This window comes from Haematobia irritans, chromosome 5 (genome assembly GCF_050003625.1).
Source record: "Haematobia irritans isolate KBUSLIRL chromosome 5, ASM5000362v1, whole genome shotgun sequence".
NCBI lineage: Eukaryota > Metazoa > Arthropoda > Insecta > Diptera > Muscidae > Haematobia > Haematobia irritans.
This window is the reverse complement of record NC_134401.1, coordinates 61,959,000-61,981,487: the sequence shown is the minus strand read 5'-3', so window position 1 is coordinate 61,981,487 and position 22,488 is coordinate 61,959,000. Positions and strand designations below refer to the sequence as shown.

The window sequence follows — 22,488 nt, the reverse complement described above, 5'->3', positions numbered from 1 at the left end:
TACTACCTTGATTACAACCCCACTATAGATACATGCGATTGGCAACGCTTTCATACCACTATGGAGGCCTGGCTGTCAAATAAAACACAATTTGTAAAAGCGGGAGCAGTAGCATCATTAATTCGGTCCAATTTTAGTTATTCTATTTTAAATCAATCGCATTCACTAATATTTCTATTTTTCTGTTCCTTTTCAGGTATACTGCATGGAATTGAGCGCACATCTTCGGGCTCATAGCCAGTGAAACACCAAAACCCTGCTTCAACATGGTTTTGTTGTTGCCCTTTGCTATACTCAAAAATGTTTGTTCAATTTAATGCATTAAGAACCCCATCACCACGCTATTGGCCCTGGGAATAACACTATATTAGCCACCAGCAACCCATCACCTAGATCCCTAGGGTCAGTGGTCGCCTGTGGATGAGCTGCCGCCATATAAGCTCCCCACCAAAAAAAAATACCACAAAAATGATCTCCATCAATGTCTGTGTATGAGCTGCCGCCACATAAGCTCTACACAGACCCCATAGAGTCATCTCCTAGACCGTCGTGTATTTGTGGATGAGCTGCCGCCACATAAGCTCTCCACAGAAGTCATAGAGACATTTCCTAGATCGTTGTGTATCTGTGGATGTGCTGCCGCCATATAAACTATCCACAGAGACACACCCACAACAACACAAAATATACACATGTCTGTGCATGAGCCGCTCCCACATAGGCCATGTACAGAAACACGACTCCACTCGGCGTAGCCCACATTTCACTCATTGGAGGTCCTCCTGGTTTCCAGCTGTTTTCGTTGTTTGAAAGCATTTTGAAACCAGAAGCATCTCCAACCAGTTGTTTGGTCATGCTGTTACCATCTGCATTACCCAGTAGTTATCATCGGGGGTGCGGTGATTAGTACGAGGGCCCCGCAACAAAACTCCAGGGCTGACAAAGAATGACGACAGGACTGGTGTGCGACGGGCACGGACTTATCTAAATACGGCCCCAACGTGGGGAATTCTCACGCCCTGAGATCCAGCCGGGCATTCGAAAAAAATATAATATTAGGGAAGTACACCTCGGATTTCAACTCCTTAAGAATGTTACCTTTTGGTCATTGTCATCTTTCCAGGACGGGCGCATCGACAATCAGAATACCGACGTAAGACGTACGTATTTCCATAACCCTAATCGTCTATAGCCAATATCAAACTTAGGTAATCAAAAATTCCTGTCTCTCAACTGTTACTTCGACATTAAACTAACAAATGATACCGTTTAGCTCCTCCAAAGTATACGCATTTGCACATAGTAAAATAATCACCATCCTTTTTCCAATTTTCATTACTTTCCCAATTGACGTTGGTGATCGATATCATGATTCTCTGGTTGTAGACATTCTGTCCAAACTCAATTGGATCAACAAATCTCATGATCGAAGACAATACAACACATCGTGAGTCTACTACCATGTCCTAAATCAAGCTCAAGTACATTCCGTAAAATCCGTATGTGACATTAACCTTCACTAAATGAAACAAATCTATAATAGAGTCACAAAAATATTCGTTAAACTTTCATTTGCCATTATCACAGTATAAATATATGTTGCAGTATAGATTAAATTTCCAATATTAGGACAAGCACATAACAAAAACTTATCCTAATATTGCACTTGTTCTATCACAGTTCCTATATCTATATTGCACTAACTACGAATATCCTTTACGTGATAAATCCCAATAGATTTGCCCTGAGGAGTCTCCAGTTCATACATGTTTTCCCCTATAGGCCTCACTATACGGCATTTCACAAATTTTTTACAAAATTTTGAGTTCCGATTCTTAGCAAAGTCTGAGAGCACAATGTTTCGCCTGTAAACTTCCTGTCCGGGTTTAAATGTGGACTTTCTAGCCCTCTTATTGTACCTTTCAGAACTCCTCTCATATGCCTTGTGCAGATTTTCCTTAATTCTTGCCCGAATTCTTTCCATCCTCTCCGGCCCACTTAGATCCTTTATTTCATGCTCCGTCAAGGATAGCAGCTTTCTAGCTAGTTTGTAATCGGCTCCACTGGAAAACATATGAAAGCCAAATAAGGCGAAAAACGGTGTTTCCCCAGTGGCTGAGTGAACTGATGTCCGTAACGCACATTCGATCTCCGAAAGATACATGTCCCAGTCTCTGTGGTCATCTTGGAGATATGTCCTTATCGCAGTAATCACAGACTGGTTAACACGTTCTGATGCATTTGACTGCGGAGAATAAACGGCCGTCCTTAAATGTGTGATTCTGTATGACTGTATCATGTCTTGGAAACTCTTTGAAATAAACTGCGCCCCATTATCGCTGTGGATCACCTCCGGTACACCAAACTTATGAAAAATGTCTTCGGTTAGAAATTTTATAACATTTCCTGCAGTTGCTTCTCTCATAGCCTTGAGAAATGTGAATTTCGAGAAGTGATCCACAACGATAAATATATACGCGTTCCCCCTTTTCGAGCGAGGGTACTTGCCCAAGAAGTCAATATATAGCTTCTGAAATGGTCTTTCGGTTATGACTTCTTGGCCGAGCCCTGGCATCAATTTCTGGTTACATGCTTTGGATTCCTTACATAATTGGCATTGCCTTATATATTGACGAACCTGCATATCCATTCGCGGCCAGTAAAAAAAACGTTTTATCCTGTCCAAAGTCTTGGTCACTCCTCCGTGTGAGGATATCAGCGGTTTATGAGCCCTCTCAATAATCTCGTGAGTCAAACTTGTAGGTATCCACAGCTTCCATATCGATCCATTCTCCATATCTTGGTCAAAACGAGTTTTCTTGAAAACTAGTCCATCTTTGACCCTCAAATCCGGTAATACGTCTTGATTTTCTTCCACATTCCTAATAAGGTCCACATATTCCTCGCTCTCAAATTCCGTCGTTTCGAAATCCAGTAATTCATCTTTGGATATCTCATCAGACCGAATCAAAGGAATTCTCGACAGCATATCGGCCACTGTATTTTCCGCCCCCTTTCTGTGTTCTATATCAAAATCATAGGCCTGGAGCTGTAATGACCAGCGAGCCAGCCTCCCACTTAAATCCTTTAGGCCCATCAACCATTTCAGGGAGGCGTGGTCGGTAATAACAGTGAACGGCATCATTTCGACATAAGGCCGAAATCTTTTCACTGCCATTACCGCTGCGAGACACTCCTTCTCCGTCACGCTATAATTCCCTTGACAAGAATTCAATTTCTGCGAGTAAAATGCTATAGGGTGTTCCTCATTTCTACTATTTAGTTGGAAGAGGACCGCCCCTATTCCATACTCGGAAGCATCACATTGTATATAGAACCTCTTGGAGAAATCTGCGTGTCTTAGTACCGGCGCCGTAGTCAAAGCTTTCTTTAGGTCCTCAAATGCTTTTATGGCCTCCGGGCCCATTTGAAACTTCCTAGACTTCCTCAGTACGTCAGTCAAGGGTGCTGAAATTGTAGCAAAGTCTTTGATAAAGCGCCTATACCATCCAGCAGTCCCCAAGAAGCTTCTAACTTCTCGTGGGCTTCTCGGTATCCCAATAGATCTTATGGCATTCACCTTCTCAGGATCAGTCCTCAGTTTTCCATCCCCGATTATAAAACCAAGGTACTTCAACTCCCGGAAGCAAAAGTTCGATTTCTTCAAACCAATTGTTAAATTGGCTCTTTTTAAACAATCCGACACTTCGCCTAATACCCTTAGGTGCTCATCAAAGTCACTCGAGATTATTAACAGGTCATCCAAGTATATGAAAACATTCTCTTTTAACCTTTGCGGTATCACCCGATCCATAAGCCTACACAAACGTTGAGCCGCGTTACAGAGCCCAAACGGCATCACCCTAAATTGGTAAAGAGGCCGTCCGGGCACTGTAAACGCAGTGTAAGCCTTACTATCCTCATCCAGTTCGATTTGCCAGAAGGCATATTTCAAATCGACGCTGCTTATAAAATACGTCTCATCAATTCTGCTTAAGATACCGTCTATATTCTGAAGTGGATAGGCATCCTTAATCGTCAATTTGTTCAGCTTCCGAGCATCTAAACAAAATCGGTTCTTGCCAGGTTTCCTAACGACTGTAGTCCGATTGCTCCACGGACTTTCACTTTCCTCAATCACATTCAGTCGAAGCATGTTATCAATTTCCTCATATACAATGGCCTGGACGGCTGGAGAAATCGGGTAATGGCGATCCTTCACCGGCACAGCGTCCTTCACCAATTTTATGGTATGCTTCTCCAAACTCGTCCTGCCCAAACCCTTCTCCTCAAATGTATCAAAACCTTTAATAACGTTTTGTAATTTCTCATTTTGTACCGGTGTTAAAATATGGGGGCATAATTTGTTATCCTTCTCTTCAGTCGTGTCCTTTTGTATCCTTTCAGGTTCCAATTCTTCAATCGGTATTACCTCCGGAGCCAACTTAAACAACCTCCAAAAATCTATGCCAAGATATACTTCCTGCTCCAAATCTGGACATAAATAAAAGATCATATTCTCTTTTACCCCTTGATAAGTGATATTCAGATCTATCTTCCCCAATATACGATGACTGGACCCCCCTGCAGTCCTCACGTTTGAAAAAATCCTTAATATTGGACACATAAGGTCCTCCACCAACTCCCTGCATCCTTTTCCCAGTAGACTAACTGAGGCGCCTGAATCTAAGAGACCCTTCTTTCTTATACCTTCAATGTCTACTTCCACAAAAACTCTTGGATCCGGCGATACTTCTACTTTTCCTATCGATTCCACAAGTTTCCTAAACATTTTTCTCTTTTCGGCGAATTTCCGTCTGACCGCTTGAATTCTACTTGCTTTCGGTTGGGGTTCCTGTCCTACCTCACCTGCGCGTAACGACATCTCATCCGCTCCAAATATCTTCGCTCTTACAATATCATAATTTCTTTTCCTAACTTCTACTGGTAAATAGTGTCGAAGATTCGGCTCATAACTAAGTCTATTACACTCTACTAAGCTTTTACTTATATTCCTTTCAGTCATTTTCTTCATTTTGTCCTGAATGGGTTCTCCATTGGACGTGGTACCCCCATCTGGTCCACGCCCCTGTTCCTGTTTCCCTGTTGACAAATTGAACACTTCGGGGTAGTAGTCCCCGGGTTACCACACTTATAGCAAAACAATGTCCTAACAGCCGAATCACAATCTCGAAATGAATGTCCAGATTTCCGGCAATTCCAACACAAAAATTGACCATTTGCCTGTTTGTCCCTTCGGATTGTGGATACCTCATCCAATTGATGGCTAACTTCCTCCTCAGACAGATCGTCAGCCAAATTGGTGTATATCTCATTCACCTGCCTGATCGGACGCTGATGAGACGGTATATTGCGAACTTCGCGCCTTGGGAAATGTTTCTCAGCCTCATTACACTCGACCCTAAGCTGCTCAACCGATGATACGGATATGGGGTAAACTATCCTCCCGATATTATCCCTCACATTCTTCTTCATGATCTTAATCATATCAAATTCCGTAATCGGCTGAACTAACTTAGCCCTAATCTGACCCATGACATGAAAATAGGCATCTATAGACTCATTTGGTTCCTGTCTCCTCTGCGCCAAATCCGTGAGGATTTCGAAATTTGACCGTGACGATTGGTATTGGCTTAGTAGACTGTACTTTAGTTCCTCCCAATTATGAATTTTATGCGTCTTCTGAAAAAGCCAATACCAGGATTCCGCGCGGCCCGATACAATTAATGGGAAATCCCTTATTATCTCGGCCCATGGAATGTGATATTGCCATTGGAAGTATTCTAACCGATAGACGAACTCCTCTACCCCTAATCCATTACTTGACCCATCGAATTGTAAACCTAATTTGTTTATTCTTATCATATTTTCCTTTCCTTGATTTCCAGGTGTACCTGAAGTCCCCACTGTGCTTGGCCCGTCACTATATTGTCCGGTGGATCTTCGGGATGTCGCCTCATCATTCGGACCATTATTAGCATTGACTGGAGCACTATTCGACGAAACTGATGTCTTTTGAGCCTGACTCGCTGCTAGATTCGACAATATCTTCACCGCCTTTGACAACTCCCCCAAAGTGTTGCGAATGCCTGCCATCTCTTTCTGGACTGTTTCCACTCTGTCTTCTAAACCCAAATGATGACATGCTGGTTCGCTATTTGCTGTTTGAGATGCGTTTGTTGCCTGTTCTTGCTGACCTTGCACAACTAATGGACCTAAGCTATTTGTCACCGGTGTCCTTATATTAATCGTATCCGACAAATCCCTAATCTGGGCATCTACGCCACTAATTGCCTCTTCCATTTCGCTATAGGTAAGATCCCTCCTTTTCTTCTCTTCTATATAAATTGATCGATTTAAATCAAATAACTCGGGCCTATTTCTTTTCTTCCTAGTTTTGGATCGAGTTTGAATATTCATTACCACTCGGAAACCACAATTGACACCAAATTTCAACACACATAAATTCACGCAATTATATCCCAAGACTAAACAATCATATATCCATTCGAGGGGTTTGTAAGGCGAGATGTGATGTGAGCGGTTATTTCCTCTCGGCTATAAAATTACTTTTTGGAATGTGCAAAACAAAACTAACACTAGAGGTGTATATAACAAAACAAATATTCAATAGTGATCTGATATGGACTGTAACTACCACCAATCAGTTTCCAGATCCCATCTTCCCGATACAGCTGACCTCTAAAACTATTCTAGAGCGGATATCTTTGTATTATGAATCTGTTTCACCATGAATTTCAGGCTGAATCTATCCTAACCCATCAAGGAAATTATGTGCAAATACTTGGTCCTCTTTAGTCCATCCGTATGTCACCTAATCCCCTTGTTTGAATTTGTCATTCGAAATTCTTATATCCCGTTTCTCCGGAAAGAAATTACTCGCACAACTTCTTCTAGATCCATGCCAGAACGGTTGCGAATATTTTCTCCCTGTTCCACCTTCAATAAAAATTCCAAATGTAAGGCTATTTCCATTATCCTAGTGGCCTATTGATTAGTGCTTTGGTGACATACACTATAAATTACACTATCATTGCCGAAGACAACGACTTTCTTTCTTTGGGCGCCATATTGTTACGAAACCCTAGGCTGTGGCTAAGGATATTCTGCTCAGAGCTCACCGGCTAACCCCGTCGCCTCCCAGGAGTGGTCCCATCCCAAATCCCCTAGCCCTAGGGACGCATCAATAAAATGAATTGTACAAAAAAAAAACACATTATTACCACACATTCCATTTAGTGGGAGATCCCCTCAGACCTCCAGCCGCCCGCCCTACCATGATCACCTGAGTTCTTCCAAAGTGACCCCAAAAATCCGCCACATCACATCACTTACCTCGACCTTACACCCCCCCCATTTTCAAAATTAGTTAAGACTCATTATTTCTGTTTCGTCTTTATCATTATAATCAAAATCTTAATTTTTATTGAATCATAAATTACTAATTACTAACTATTCTAAATTTTATAATCCTCGCTCTGCTAAATTTCAAAATACCAATGAATAAAATGAATCAATGTAATATTTAAATAACACAAAATTTGTTGTTTTTGGTCTTTTAGAAGATAAATTTATCGAACGGCTAATGGCCAATATATAAACAAATATAGATTTTGAATAAAAACAAACCAAACGAAAATAGGACCCACAAAGCACAAGCACAAAAACCATCGAAATTGTTAACCCAAACCTAATCCACCTAACTGAGCTCAATCAGGAAAGTATTAAGGGGTAAAGATAACCTGACGCAATTTAATACTTTGGGGACCCTACCACAAATCTTACTTATCAGATCAAGTCAATTTTAAAAATCAAATAATGTTTCAGATAAAGAAAATTATAATAAACACATGAACATTAAATTAATAAAACAAATCATATATAAAACAAAACCTAATCAAAGGACATACATCAGACAAATGATAATAAAAATTATAAATTAAATAATATTAATTAATAAAATGTGTTTGGTATGAATATATGTTATGCTTTTGAATTATTAGGGGATTATCTCTTTTATCGATACTATTTCCGGTTTGATGCAGATAGAAGTCATCTGGGATCAGCTTTGTTCTTAGTGTCGGTGGTCCCTGGGTTTTAATCTTTAATGTTGGACACACACTGAACATACAGACGTAATACCCAATAAGGTTAAAAACTCGGATTCAAATATTTGTAGACTTCGAAAAATGGTAATTTCTTGTCTCTTGGTTTATGGCAATTATGGAAAAAAATATTTGGTGCCGAGCCAGGCTATATTTCGGGCCAAAGCTTTTGGTTTCAACATTCGATATTTGATCCGGTAGTACGGCGACGTTACGATGATAATTATTTTGAAATAGGTCTCAAACTTCACGCCGAGGTTTTCCAGAGATTTTCTTTTCCTGGCGAATTTTGACTAACTACTCTCAATCTCGGATCCGTTGATGGAATCAAATAAATAGGATTGTCCTACCTTGTTTTAGGTGGTTACCACTGTGGCTACTTAATCTGGTGGTGAACAGCTGCCCCAGACGTTCCCGGTAAGTATTTGGAAATCTGTCAGCCGTTGTTGACGCCCAATCGCCTCCCGGAATCGTTGAGATCTCCCCCTTTATTTTTGGAATCACTAGGTATTTAGGCAGCCTTTCCTAAAAATTACGTTCTATTTAATTTCCGTCCCGATTATCACTTTTCCAACCACAAACCTTTTCTTTTTCCTTTTTTTTTCTCAAGTAAAAGTTCAAAATATATATATATATACCACAGATTTAAAACAACCAAAATACACTCTTTGCAAACTAGACACTGCACTCAGCACCAAATTGCTTGATTACTGGCGCATTTCCCTCCATCATACCCCTTTTTATAGTTTCGGTTCGATTGGAACATTTCCAGAATCGACATTTTGTACCCCCGTCGTCATTTTTAATTTATTTCATGATCCCTTGCACACTATTTGACCCTCTCTACATTACTTTCGGAGTTTATTGATCTTCTATCTCATCAAAAGTATCGTAACGACTTCTATGAATGAAAACTTCGTGCACCGTATTATCAGTCTTCTAAATAATTACTACTCTCCTATTCCCAAAATACTACCACTCTCTCCACTCTTACTACCTTGATTACAACCCCACTATAGATACATGCGATTGGCAACGCTTTCATACCACTATGGAGGCCTGGCTGTCAAATAAAACACAATTTGTAAAAGCGGGAGCAGTAGCATCATTAATTCGGTCCAATTTTAGTTATTCTATTTTAAATCAATCGCATTCACTAATATTTCTATTTTTCTGTTCCTTTTCAGGTATACTGCATGGAATTGAGCGCACATCTTCGGGCTCATAGCCAGTGAAACACCAAAACCCTGCTTCAACATGGTTTTGTTGTTGCCCTTTGCTATACTCAAAAATGTTTGTTCAATTTAATGCATTAAGAACCCCATCACCACGCTATTGGCCCTGGGAATAACACTATATTAGCCACCAGCAACCCATCACCTAGATCCCTAGGGTCAGTGGTCGCCTGTGGATGAGCTGCCGCCATATAAGCTCCCCACCAAAAAAAAATACCACAAAAATGATCTCCATCAATGTCTGTGTATGAGCTGCCGCCACATAAGCTCTACACAGACCCCATAGAGTCATCTCCTAGACCGTCGTGTATTTGTGGATGAGCTGCCGCCACATAAGCTCTCCACAGAAGTCATAGAGACATTTCCTAGATCGTTGTGTATCTGTGGATGTGCTGCCGCCATATAAACTATCCACAGAGACACACCCACAACAACACAAAATATACACATGTCTGTGCATGAGCCGCTCCCACATAGGCCATGTACAGAAACACGACTCCACTCGGCGTAGCCCACATTTCACTCATTGGAGATCCTCCTGGTTTCCAGCTGTTTTCGTTGTTTGAAAGCATTTTGAAACCAGAAGCATCTCCAACCAGTTGTTTGGTCATGCTGTTACCATCTGCATTACCCAGTAGTTATCATCGGGGGTGCGGTGATTAGTACGAGGGCCCCGCAACAATTGACCACGAACTTCGTTGCACAAATAAGTATTGAAAACCACATGTTTTTTTCGTTGCATTTTTTGTTTCGTGTTTTGTCAAAGTTTTCTCATATTATCTTCAACACCTTTTCAAATATTTCGTCAACATTTTGGCAAATTGGAAGTAATTCGCAAACAAGTTGAAGAATTATTGAAGATGAACTGTTTGAAGTCAAGTTGAATTTATGTTGAAAATTATATTTACCCTCAAACTGAAAAGTTGTTGCATTCGCTCATCCTGTGTTTATTGGGCAGACATTCCCCTACCGTCAAATGAGTAGCTGACTACCAAAAACACTAACTTTAAGTTCGCTAACTACTATGCAATGCAGAAATTACATTAACAAAAGTGTATACAACACTTCGCTAACGGCAACGATGCCTTCCGATTGCAGACAGCGTCGTTTTTATACCCTCCACCATAGGATGGGGGGTATATTAACTTTGTCATTCCGTTTGTAACACATCGAAATATTGATCTAAGACCCCATAAAGTGTATATAATCTGGTTCGTGGTGAAATTCTGAGTCGATCTAAGCATGTGCGTCCGTCCGTCTGTTGAAATCAGGCTAACATCCGAACGAAACAAGCTATCGACTTGAAACTTGGCACAAGTAGTTGTTATTGATGTAGGTCGGATGGTATTGCAAATAGGCCATATGGGTCTACTTTTACGTATAGCCCCCATATAAACGGTCCCCAAATTTGGCTTGCGGAGCCTCAAAGAGAAGCTAATTTCATCCGATGCGCCTGATATTTGGTACATGGTGTTGGTATATGGTCTCTAACAACCACGCAAAAATTGGTCCACATCAGTCCATAATTATATATAGCCCCCCTATATAAACCGATCCCCAGATTTGGCTTACGGAGCCTCAAAGTGAAGCAAATTTCATCCAATCCGGTTGAAATTTGGAACATGGTGTTAGTATATAGTCTCTAACAACCATGCCAGAATTGGTCCATATCGGTCCATAATTATATATAGCCCCCATATAAACCATTCTCTAGATTTGACCTCCGGTGCCCCTTGGAGGAGCAAAATTCATCCGATCCGGTTCAAATTTGGAACGTGGTGTTAGTATATGGCCGCGAACAACCATACCAAAACTGGTCCATATCGGTTTATAGTTAAGTTAATGTGGCAGCCCGATTAGGTTTCAGACTCACTTAGACTATTCAGTCCATTGTTATATATAACCTATCTCCAATCACACAAAAATTGGTCCATATCGATTCATAATCATGGTTGCCACTCGAGCCAAAAATAATCTACCAAAATTTTATTTCTATAGAAAATTATGTCAAAATTTTATTTTTACAGTAAATTTTGTCAAAATTTTATTTCTATAGAAAATTTTGTAAAAATTTTATTTCTATAGAAAATTTTGTAAAAATTTTACTTCTATAGAAAATTTTGTAAAAATTTTATTTCTATAAAAAATTTTATTTCTATAGAAAATTTTGTCAAATTGAATTATATACGTATTTAATCGGTCTTTTTTAATTTAATATATACCACGTACACCCAGAAAAAAGTGTCTTCGAAACTAAAGGAAAAATGTTAATCAATTTAGTTTAGCCATTTTATTTCCATTAAGTTAAATTTTTGTGTGAAATAATAAAATTTACTTGTTTCAGTAAAAAAATCCTAAACTGAAAGCAGTTAGGAATAGTTCATTAACTAGAATAAGGCATGGAATTTTACTAATACTGTTTTCTTCGCTGGGTATAAGAATTTGCTACAGTACAAGAAAATTTTATTCACTGATAAAGGTAGGTACTATTTTCGGTTTCCGCAGCGAAATCCCATACAAAACCAAAATTGCGAAAAACTACCGAAATTTTTTTTCATTTGTGGTACTTTGTTTTTTGTCGAGTTGAAAAACTGACGTAAAGCGCACAGTCCCTAATTAGATCGTGTTAAATCCTTCCATATGTTGAGATTAGTTACCCAATAAACACAAACGTTTGAAAAATGCTAAATTTCAACAATTTTTCAAACATTTTTTCAAAGGATTAGGGTAATATTCAAGTTGAGAAATTGTTGAGAAAATCGCGTTCTCAACAAAAAACAGACATTACCCTCAACAGTGAAATTCAACACATTAGCAATAATATCTCAAGTGTTATCCTCAAATTGAAATGCATCGCTACTCAATAATTTGTCAAACAATTTTCGATGCGAGTCAAATTCAAAATTAACATCGTTGCAAATGCTTTTCAACCTAAATTGGTATGAATGATATCCCCACTTCAAATTGAAAGTCAAAGCCAAAATTCTATGAATTTTGTATAATTTATTCATTTTCATCAAAATAAAATATATAATAATACACTACACTACATAATACACTACAATACCAATTGATAAATAATAATCTTATTAAACATATCAACAAATAAGAACAAAAAAAACAACAAAACTGTAAATATCTTAAACATTATTAGTAAACACTTTTGCATTGATAATTCGATTTCCTTCCTTTTGGTGTCATAAAACAGCATTAAAATTTATTAGCATGCGGGCAATTTGAAATTAGGAACGTACTGGACCGCGTGTTAGAATTGATTTCCAGCAGAAGGAATTCACAAAATATCCATTTTAAACTGATAATAGCATATGAATTAAACTGACGATGTGATGCACATTTTCATCCAGAAGTTGTTGATTTCAACAATTTATTGTTTTTAACAATTTTAATTGGTTGCACTTGGAAACTGGAAACTTTTTCTTGTCGATAAGCCACTCATTTTTCATTGGTCAGCTTCTTAATGTTTGCAAGAATGTAGCATCCAAAGATTTTAGTTTTCTGCAAAGAGATTTAAATTTAGTGACTTCTCTAAAGTGTTGATTTAATGTTTCATATTGACGTACCAATTATTATAAACTATTTGAAGCAGTTCCAGTTAATTGTCCACCATTTTTTCATCAGTCAGCGTTTTAATGTTTTCAAAGATGTAGAATCCATAATTTTAGTTTTCTGCAAAGAGATATACATTTAGTGACCTCCTTAAAGTTTTATTTCATTTATTATTTTCACTTACCTATTTTTATAAACTATTTGGTTATTTGTCTAAAATTTTCCATTTTTTATTTCTTGCAATTGACCACGAACTTCTTTGCACAAATAAGTATTGAAAACCACATGGTTTTTTCGTTGCATTTTAGGGTAGTGTTTTGTCAAAGTTTTCTCATATTATCTTCAACACCTTTTCAAAGATTTCGTCAACATTTTGGCAAATTGGAAGTAATTCGCAAACAATTTGAGAATGTATTGAGGATGAGATATTTCAAGTCAAGTTGAATTTATGTTGAAAATTATATTTACCCTCAAACTGAAAAGTTGTTGCATTTGAAAAACGCTCATCCTGTGTTTATTGGGTTCTCATATTATCTCCAACACCTTTTCAAATATTTCGTCAACATTTTTGGCAAATTGGAAGTAATTCGCAAAAAATTTGAAGATGTATTGAAGTTGAGCTGTTTCAAGTCAAGTTGAATTTATGTTGAAAATTATGTATACCCTCAAACCGAAAAGTTGTTGCATTTGAAAAACGCTCATCCTGTGTTTATTGGGAATGTATTAATTTCAGTCAACGAAGATTTCCTGGTATAGAACACTAACATCCCTTTGTGATGAATTATCTTGCGAAATATAAGTCGGGAACAGTGACTTTTGCTTAGGAACTACCCTTGAACGTGAGTTATAGGCTTATGTTGATTGAACAAAAAGTTTCACTTTGACTATAGCTATTGCATGGTGTACGTGTTTTAACTGGTCACCCCATGATGCTGTTCCCCCCGAGGTAACAACATTGGCAAATGAAATGGCGTTATTATCCTTTGTGGGAACCGTGGTGGTGACCATTGGATTTGAAATTGCTAGTGAGGCGACAACAGCATGGGCATAGGTACACTCTTGTCCGCTGGTATTGCAATGCGATTGTGTAGATATTGTGGACACCAACGAATTAAGTTTGTTGATGAATGAGTCCATTGCTGTGCATGATGTAAAAGTTAGCATAACACCGGAATTATATGTTTGTTAGATGGGCGTTACAAATTGACGGTATCCATTTGGAAAAGCTGAAGAAGACGACAATGTACCACATGTCGTTAAATCTGTTGCCGAATGTGGTAAGACACATTCGGCTGGCGTTTTATTCTTAACAATTGTTAGTGTCCAGTAGTCTTGTGTCGTTCCGGAACGAACTAGTTCCAATGAACGGTTCACTAAAAGGAACGATTGTCACTAGTTCCATCTCTTTCGTCCTCATCGTTCCTTTTGTCATTTAGTTTTATGTTGAACTTACGCTCCATAGTTCAGCGGATCGCAATTTGATTTTTTGACTTTTGTTTGAGCTATATGACAATTTATTCATTTTGGCGCGTATGTATATTAAATCATTGATTGGTATGCTGCTATTCAATAGAATCATTAGTTCCATTTCATGCTCTTCACAATACACAAAAAAATTTTAATTTCTTGAAATGAGTTTAGTTACTTCTTTAAATTTTCCATTCATTATTTTTTCTTCCTATATTTCTATAAACTATTTTAAGTAATTTTACTCAATTTTTAATATTTTTTGTATCTTTCATTTGACCACAAACTTCGTTGCACAAAGTAAACAATGTTATCTCTGCCTTTAGTAGATGACAGTGATGACAAATATAAAAAGCTGGAACGAAAAGGAACGATTTGAAGGAACTAGTTCCTTTGTACAAAAGGAACGACGAGTCCGAATCACTATGGTGAACGATTTTGCCCAAGATTAGTGTCCAGGTCTGTGTGAGGTTTGGTTGCAAAACAATTTAAAAACTGGTACAAAAAAACTTCAAAACATTCCCAATAAACACAAACGTTTGAAAAATGCTAAATTTCAACAATTTTTCAAAGGATTAGGGTAATATTCAAGTTGAGAAATTGTTGAGAAAATCGCGTTCTCAACAAAAAACAGACATTACCCTCAACAGTGAAATTCAACACATTAGCAATAATATCTCAAGTGTTATCCTCAAATTGAAATGCATCGCTACTCAATAATTTGTCAAACAATTTTCGATGCGAGTCAAATTCAAAATTAACATCGTTCAACCTAAATTTGTATGAATGATATCCCCACTTCAAATTGAAAGCCAAAATTCTACGAATTTTGTATAATTTATTCATTTTCATCAAAATAAAATATTGTTACGTTTTTATATTTAGGCGTTTTTAATTACCCGACAATTAAAACACAGTTCTTTTAAATAACGACAATCTACAATTTATTTACTATGACTTCACACTTTACAATTCGTTCACACTGAAGATATTCGTTTGACGCTTTAATTAAGACTGACTCGTTAGCAGCATGCGAGCGCTTTTATATATGACGGTGTGGCAATACGAGAACATTCTGGTAGCACCACAATATTATGGCAACGCCAGAACATTCTTAGACAATGCTAGAAGAATCTACGACCATTAAGTTATTCGTCTGGTGGCTGCCAAACACATACACACTCACATAGATATATGCTCGCATTACTACAACAACAATGACAATAGACAATGAAATGAGAATGCAGAATAACAAAGCAAAGGGGTTGCTATTCTATGAGAGAGTAAGAACTAACATTTCGGTAAGCAAACAAAAGAACATAAAAGAAATTCAGGAAAATACTAGAAAATGAATAGATGATTCCAACAAGTGATAGCGAAATTTTATCGTTACAATTTGAAATTTTAAATTAACGGAAACTAATTGAAATAAACTTATATCTATAATTATCAAATTCGTAACAATATATAATAATACACTACACTACAATACCATTTGATAAATTATAATCTTATTAAACATATCAACAAATAAGAACAAAAAAAAAAACAACAAAACTTTAAATGTCTTAAACATTATTAGTAAACACTTTTGCATTGATAATTCGTTTTCCTTCCTTTTGGTGTCATAAAACAGCACTAAAATTTATTAACATGCGGGCAAGTTGAAATTAGGAACGTACTGGACCGCGTGTTAGAATTGATTTCCAGCAGAAGGAATTCACAAAATATCCATTTTAAACTGATAATAGCATATGAATTAAACTGACGATGTGATGCCCATTTTCACCCAGAAGTTTTTGATTTCAACAATTTGTTGTTTTTAACAATTTCAATTGGTTGCACTTGTAATGTTTCTGGAAACTTTTTCTTGTCGATAAGCCACTCATTTTTCATTGATCAGCTTCTTAATGTTTGCAAGAATGTAGCATCCAAAGATTTTGGTTTTCTGCAAAGAGATTTAAATTTAGTGAATTCTCTAAAGTTTTGATTTAATTTTTCATATTGCCGTACCAATTATTATAAACTATTTGAAGCAGTTCCAGTTAATTGTCCACCATTTTTTCATCGGTCAGCTTTTTAATGTTTTCAAGAACGTAGAATCCATAATTTTAGTTTTCTGCAAAGAGATATACATTTAGTGACTTCCTTAAAGTTTTATTTCATTTTTTATTTTCACTTACCTATTTTTATAAACTATTTGGTTATTTGTCTAAAATTTTCCATTTTTTTATTTCTTGCAATTGACCACGAACTTCGTTGCACAAATAAGTATTGAAAACCTCATGGTTTTTTCGTTGCATTTTAGGGTAGTGTTTTGTCAAAGTTTTCTCATATTATCTTCAACAACTTTTCAAAGATTTCGTCAACATTTTGGCAAATTGGAAGTAATTCGCAAACAATTTGAAGATGTATTGAAGATGAGCTATTTCAAGTCAAGTTGAATTTATGTTGAAAATCATATTTACCCTCAAACTGAAAAGTTGTTGCATTTGAAAAACGCTCATCCTGTGTTTATTGGGTTTATCATGAATGCGTGTGTGTAAACAATCTAATCAGCTGCTGCGTATACATATGTAATAATTTTATGACGTTTGGCGATGTTGTCAATTAAATTTCGGAGAAATAAACGCGAAATATTTCCAAAATGGCTGTTTTCTTCCTTCGAAATCTATTGTCAACACTCTCATTTTTCAACGCGAAAGAATGATTTAGGGACTTTTTTCGTGCCAATAAACAGGGCTGTTTTCTTTTAATACTGGATGCAACCGTCGAACGGAACGGACGTGTTTTTCAATAGCGGATAAACTCATCGTAATAGGTACCTACTACGAATTTCAAGTGTGGTGGGATATTAAGCCACCATGCAGCGAAATTCCAAGTCATCCACTGGGTTGCTAACTTCAGGGCCCAGTGGACGGGTATCGACTGGAGTTATAAATCTGGGCAATGACCAAGAGTTAGGCCCAATTAGTCGACCTGTAGACGGGTCGACAGGTGGCGATACTCTGACAAGTCGAACTTTTTCTAAGGTAACGACATCAAAAGGAGGTAATCCCTCACGAAAGAGATTCAAGGAACGCAGAAATGCTTTGTTTATCCTAAAGAAGTTAGGATCAGTCGACCCAAGCACGCTGTCGGCTAAACAAAGCGATTCCTTAAAATGGGCTCAAGGAATTCTTGAGACTGGAAAAAGGGAACGATCGCCGGATGAGCTGCCATCCTCCAAAAGGGATCAAAGATCGTTTGCCTCAGTTGCTAAAGATAGCCTTGTGATGGCTATCATTAATAAAGGAGCATTGGACGGTATGATTCCAAAGCAGAAATGGGGGGAAATTGAGAATGCTCTGTCTGTCGTCTACTCACAGGTGCTGGAAAAGTTTCCCGGCCCAGATCCTCGACACCAAGAGGCTGGTTGGTATCAAGGACGATTTAAGCTAGTCGCATTTGAGGACCAGAGGTCTATAGAATGTTTTAAAGCTGCTCTGATACTAATTGGTGAAGTTTGGGAAGGAGCTGCTCTAGAGTTAGTCGAGAAGAAAGACATACCGGCTAGACCTAGAGCACATGCCTGGATACCTGCAAACCCTTCTGACCCTGAATCTATTTTAAATAGACTGAAACGATGCAATCCAGATCTTCCAACAGCTGATTGGAAGGTTGGCCGTTTGGATGAAGTGGATGGACCAAGACGGCATGCAGTGTTTATATTGAACACTCAGTCTTTGCCACATCTGGCAAAGTCCCAGGGCCGTGTATGTTATGGCTTTCATTATATCCAAATGAAGGTGTATAAAAACGATCAGCTAAAGGATTCAGAAATGGACAAGCCTCTGTCTGAATCAGAAGTAAGCGGATCCTCTTGCGAAGTCGAGGGAGATACCAAAGTTGAAGACATGGATAGATACCGTATGCGTGAGGAGGCTTCTATTGCCTCAGAACTCACCAAAGTCGAACCTATGGTTATTGCGAGAGTCACCGATATCTCTGAAGAAGACATTCTTGATGACTCGATTGAAGCGGCTGATGTGACGGTTGTTGAAAATCTCGATGGTCCTACGGATCCTCCAGATAAATCTTCATCATTGTAAGGCTGCATGTGCTGCCTTAAAAGTTCTCCTGATGAAAGGGGACATAGACATAGTTCTTATTCAAGAACCATATGTTTATAGAAACAAAATATGTGAATTAAGTACTCCGGGGTTCAAACTATTGCAGTATACTGGTAATGATGTAATTCGAGCCTGTATAATTGCTAAAAACGAGCTTAACTTGTTTCTGCTTCCTTCAATGTGCAATGCAGACACTGTCGTTGCCAATTTAGAAATAGCCAAATGCAAATATTGGGTATCTTCGGTCTATATGGGACATGACAGGGAGATGCCTCCATGTGCCGTTAAGACCTTAGTTGAGGAGTCACTGAAAACAAAGACGAAACTCATTATGGGATGCGATGCGAATGCGCATCATAGTATATGGGGAAGTAGTGATACTAATGCAAGGGGAGAGTCGCTAATAGAGTTTATTTTGCGTACTAATCTGGTAGTTTGCAACAAGGGAGATGCCCCAACCTTTGTCACTAAAAACAGGCAAGAGGTTTTGGACATCACCTTGGCCTCGCAAGAACTGAATGAAATGATATCTGAGTGGCATGTTTTAAGTGAACACAGCTTCTCAGATCATCGCTACATCAGTTTCAAATTTGATGTTCATATCACCAAGACCATATTTTCGCCAAATGTTAGGAAAGCTGACTGGAATAGGTATAGGGAATCGTTCAATATGATGATACCGGAAATAACAGAGACAAATATGAGAAATGTGCAAGATATCGAACACGCAGTGGAGCGGATTACTAAGGCCTTCAACATCTCACTGAAAGCTGCATGCCCTAGAGGAAAGCCAAGGGGGAAACATCGACCACCATGGTGGTCTACGGAATTAAGTAATATGAGGAAATCCTGCAGGAAGCTCTTTAACAAGGCAAAGTCCACCAGAGCCCCTGAGGACTGGGACGCTTACAAGAGGAATCTGAGAGGATACAAGCGAGAACTGAGAAAGGCTCAGCATAACTCTTGGAATGACTACTGCAGCAGTATTGAGAATACGTCCGAGGCTTCCAGACTACGGAAGGTTCTAGCATCCACCAACTCCGCTCCAGGTTTCATTAAAACATCGGAGGGAAATTGGACAACGTCCAGTGAGGAGACGCTGGAGGTACTATTGGACACACATTTTCCTGGAAATCAGATGGTTGAACCAGGTACTGGCGGTGCCACAGTTGCTCAGCGGTCGTTTCCTGTCGAGGAAATTGTATCGGAAACTAGAATAAGATGGGCGCTAAATAGCTTTGGACCATTCAAATCCCCCGGACCTGATGGAATTACTCCGGCGGAGTTACAAGCTGTAACTGACAAAATTATCCCCTGGTTGTCAGTGATATATAAAGGATGTATCAACTTATCATATATCCCAGGAAAGTGGAGGGAAACAAAAGTCGTTTTCATACCTAAAGCGGGAAAAGCCTCTCACTCGAGGGCGAAGGATTTCCGACCAATCAGCTTATCCTCATTCCTACTTAAGACTCTGGAGAGGATGATAGATATTTATCTTAGAACTAGCATCGATTCAAGGTTGTTCTCGAAAGGACAGCATGCATACTCGAAGGGCAGGTCTACTGAGACCGCACTACATGAACTAGTCAGCTTTATTGAAAGCTCACTATCTGTCAAAGAATACACAATCGTGGCGTTTCTAGACATCGAAGGGGCGTTCAATAATGTCCATCCGAGCTCGATATTAAATGGACTGACAACTCTGAATGTTGATCCATGTATACTCAGGCTGTTAGACGAACTGCTAATGAAGAGACGTATTTCAGCCACACTAGGACAAGCAAACATACAAAGGTATGTGAACAGAGGCACTCCCCAAGGAGGAGTTCTATCACCTCTTCTTTGGAATGTTGCTATAAATAGCCTTCTGGTTACTCTAGAAAAAGAAAGGATAAAAGTGGTGGCATACGCAGATGATGTGGCTCTGGCAGTCAGGGGAAAATTCCCATCCACAATCAGAGATATTATTCAGAGGGCCCTCCGGATGACTGAGAAATGGGCGAAAGACAATGGTCTTGGGGTAAATCCTGCAAAGACAGAATTAGTCATGTACTGCAACGATCGCAAAACTCCCACGGTTAGGCCTATTTCCTTAGGGGGTATTGAAATTCCCTTTGGTGAATTTGCAAAATACCTTGGCGTTATTTTGGACAGGAAGCTGAACTTTAAGCTTAATATTGAAGAAAGGGCGAGAAAGGCAACTGTAGCTTTGTACTCGTGCAAAAAGGCAATAGGAAAAAAGTGGGGACTGAAACCAAAAATTGTGCATTGGCTATACACGGCAGTGGTTAGACCTATAATGCTATATGGTGTTGTAGTCTGGTGGCCGGCACTTCAGAAACCGACTTGTTTAGATAAAGTTCAGCGTATGGCGTGTTTGTGTATTTCAGGCGCATTCAGCAAGACAGGAACAAATTCCCTTAATGTCGTGCTGCATCTATTGCCTTTAGACATTTTGGCCAAACAGTCAGCTGCAACAACGGCTGTGCGGTTGCGCGAGCTATCGCTGTGGTCGGAAAAAGGTTACGGTCACAGTTCTGTCCTCAAAATAATGCCAGATGTGCCTAACGTAGTGGATTACACTTTGGCGAGTCCACTTTTCGACAAAAAGTTTGAGACTCTAATCCCCAACAGTGAGGCGTGGTGCACACAGACCCCGGGGAATAAAGAATATATAGATTTCTACACTGATGGCTCCAAATTGGATGGACAAGTGGGGTTCGGAGTATATTCTAATGATCTGGAACTTCGAATAGCGAAAAGATTACCTAATCACTGTAGTGTTTTTCAGGCTGAAATATTAGCAATAAGAGAGGTGGCGAATTGGCTGAGAAGTAATGTTCCAAAAAATGTGGGCATTAATATATACTCAGACAGTCAACCTGCAATAAAATCCTTGGACTCTGTGTTCCTCAACTCGAAAACGGCCATCGACTGCCGCAAATCTCTCAATGAGATGGCTGAGCAGTACAATATTCACCTAATATGGGTGCCTGGCCATAGGAACATACCGGGGAACTGCGAAGCGGATGAGTTGGCAAGGCTAGGGACTACCTTACATATTCCAGGGGAACTAGAATTTGTTGGTATGCCCCTAGCTACCTGCAAGCTCATGCTGCGTGGGAAGGCTGTTATGATGGCAAATGTTCGATGGGAGAATTGCAAGGGTTGTAACGACACCAAGCAAATATGGCCCCATTTCAACTTAAACCGCACACTAGATATGCTAATGTTCTCGAGACGTCAGATATCACTCCTGATATCTGCTATAACGGGTCGCTGCCTGATAGGCGATTTTGCAAAAACTATTGGCGCGAAGTATAATGACTATTGTATGAGCTGTCATGATGCGGAGGAAAAAGAATCAATTAAACACCTCTTGTGTGAGTGTCCTGCATTTTGTGTAAAGCGCAAGCAACTTTTAGGAGCATATAGCTTCAGATTACTGGCGGATCTGGAAAACGTTAACTTAAGCAGTCTGCTACTGTTTTTGGAACAATCTGGTTGGTTCAACAAAGAAAAATAATCAAGAAGGTTCAGCGGTTAAAACTAGAAGTGCCCATATGTAATAGGTACTTTTAGTTAATGTGGTATCACAATGGACTGAATAGTCTAAGTGAGCCTGAATCTTAATCGGGCTGCCACTTTAACCTAACCTAACCTAACCTTTGTATGTGCTATCCAGGACATCGTTGCACTGGTGTTCTATCCAGAACATCTCATCAGTGCAAGTCGCGCCTATGTTGCCAGATTGTATTTAGATAAAGTGACGCTTCTTCGATTCACAATAGCAATTTATTGTGACTAATTGATCGAAAAACGTGAAATTCAAAGTGGTATAGTGTCATTAATAATCGCAGCAGTAAATATTTATTACTAATTGGAGCATTTAATACTTTAAAAATACAAAATTTCACCTCTTTTCCGTGATTTTTTAAACAGCTGATGACAGTGTTG

The 22,488-nt window shown here is 38.8% G+C and overlaps 3 long non-coding RNA genes across 4 annotated transcripts; 2 read left to right on the top strand and 1 right to left on the bottom strand.

Moving 5' to 3' along the window:
* The first annotated feature begins 1,028 nt into the window (after nucleotides 1-1,028).
* LOC142238036 (uncharacterized) lies at nucleotides 1,029-7,582 on the top strand. The gene is made up of 3 exons (XR_012722621.1): nucleotides 1,029-1,160; nucleotides 5,910-6,334; nucleotides 6,417-7,582. It is a non-coding gene; the product is annotated as an uncharacterized LOC142238036 (long non-coding RNA).
* A 1,491-nt stretch (nucleotides 7,583-9,073) lies between these two features.
* On the top strand, nucleotides 9,074-9,526 carry LOC142238038 (uncharacterized). Its single transcript, XR_012722624.1, has 2 exons — nucleotides 9,074-9,263; nucleotides 9,335-9,526. It is a non-coding gene; the product is annotated as an uncharacterized LOC142238038 (long non-coding RNA).
* A 2,839-nt stretch (nucleotides 9,527-12,365) lies between these two features.
* LOC142238037 (uncharacterized) lies at nucleotides 12,366-14,697 on the bottom strand. 2 transcript variants are annotated; one of them, XR_012722623.1, is made up of 4 exons: nucleotides 13,418-14,697; nucleotides 13,134-13,298; nucleotides 12,964-13,069; nucleotides 12,366-12,898 (listed from the first exon to the last, which is right to left on the bottom strand). It is a non-coding gene; the product is annotated as an uncharacterized LOC142238037 (long non-coding RNA). The 2 variants fall into 2 exon arrangements; XR_012722622.1 differs by having other exon boundaries at nucleotides 13,134-14,697.
* Between the last annotated feature and the right edge of the window lie 7,791 nt (nucleotides 14,698-22,488).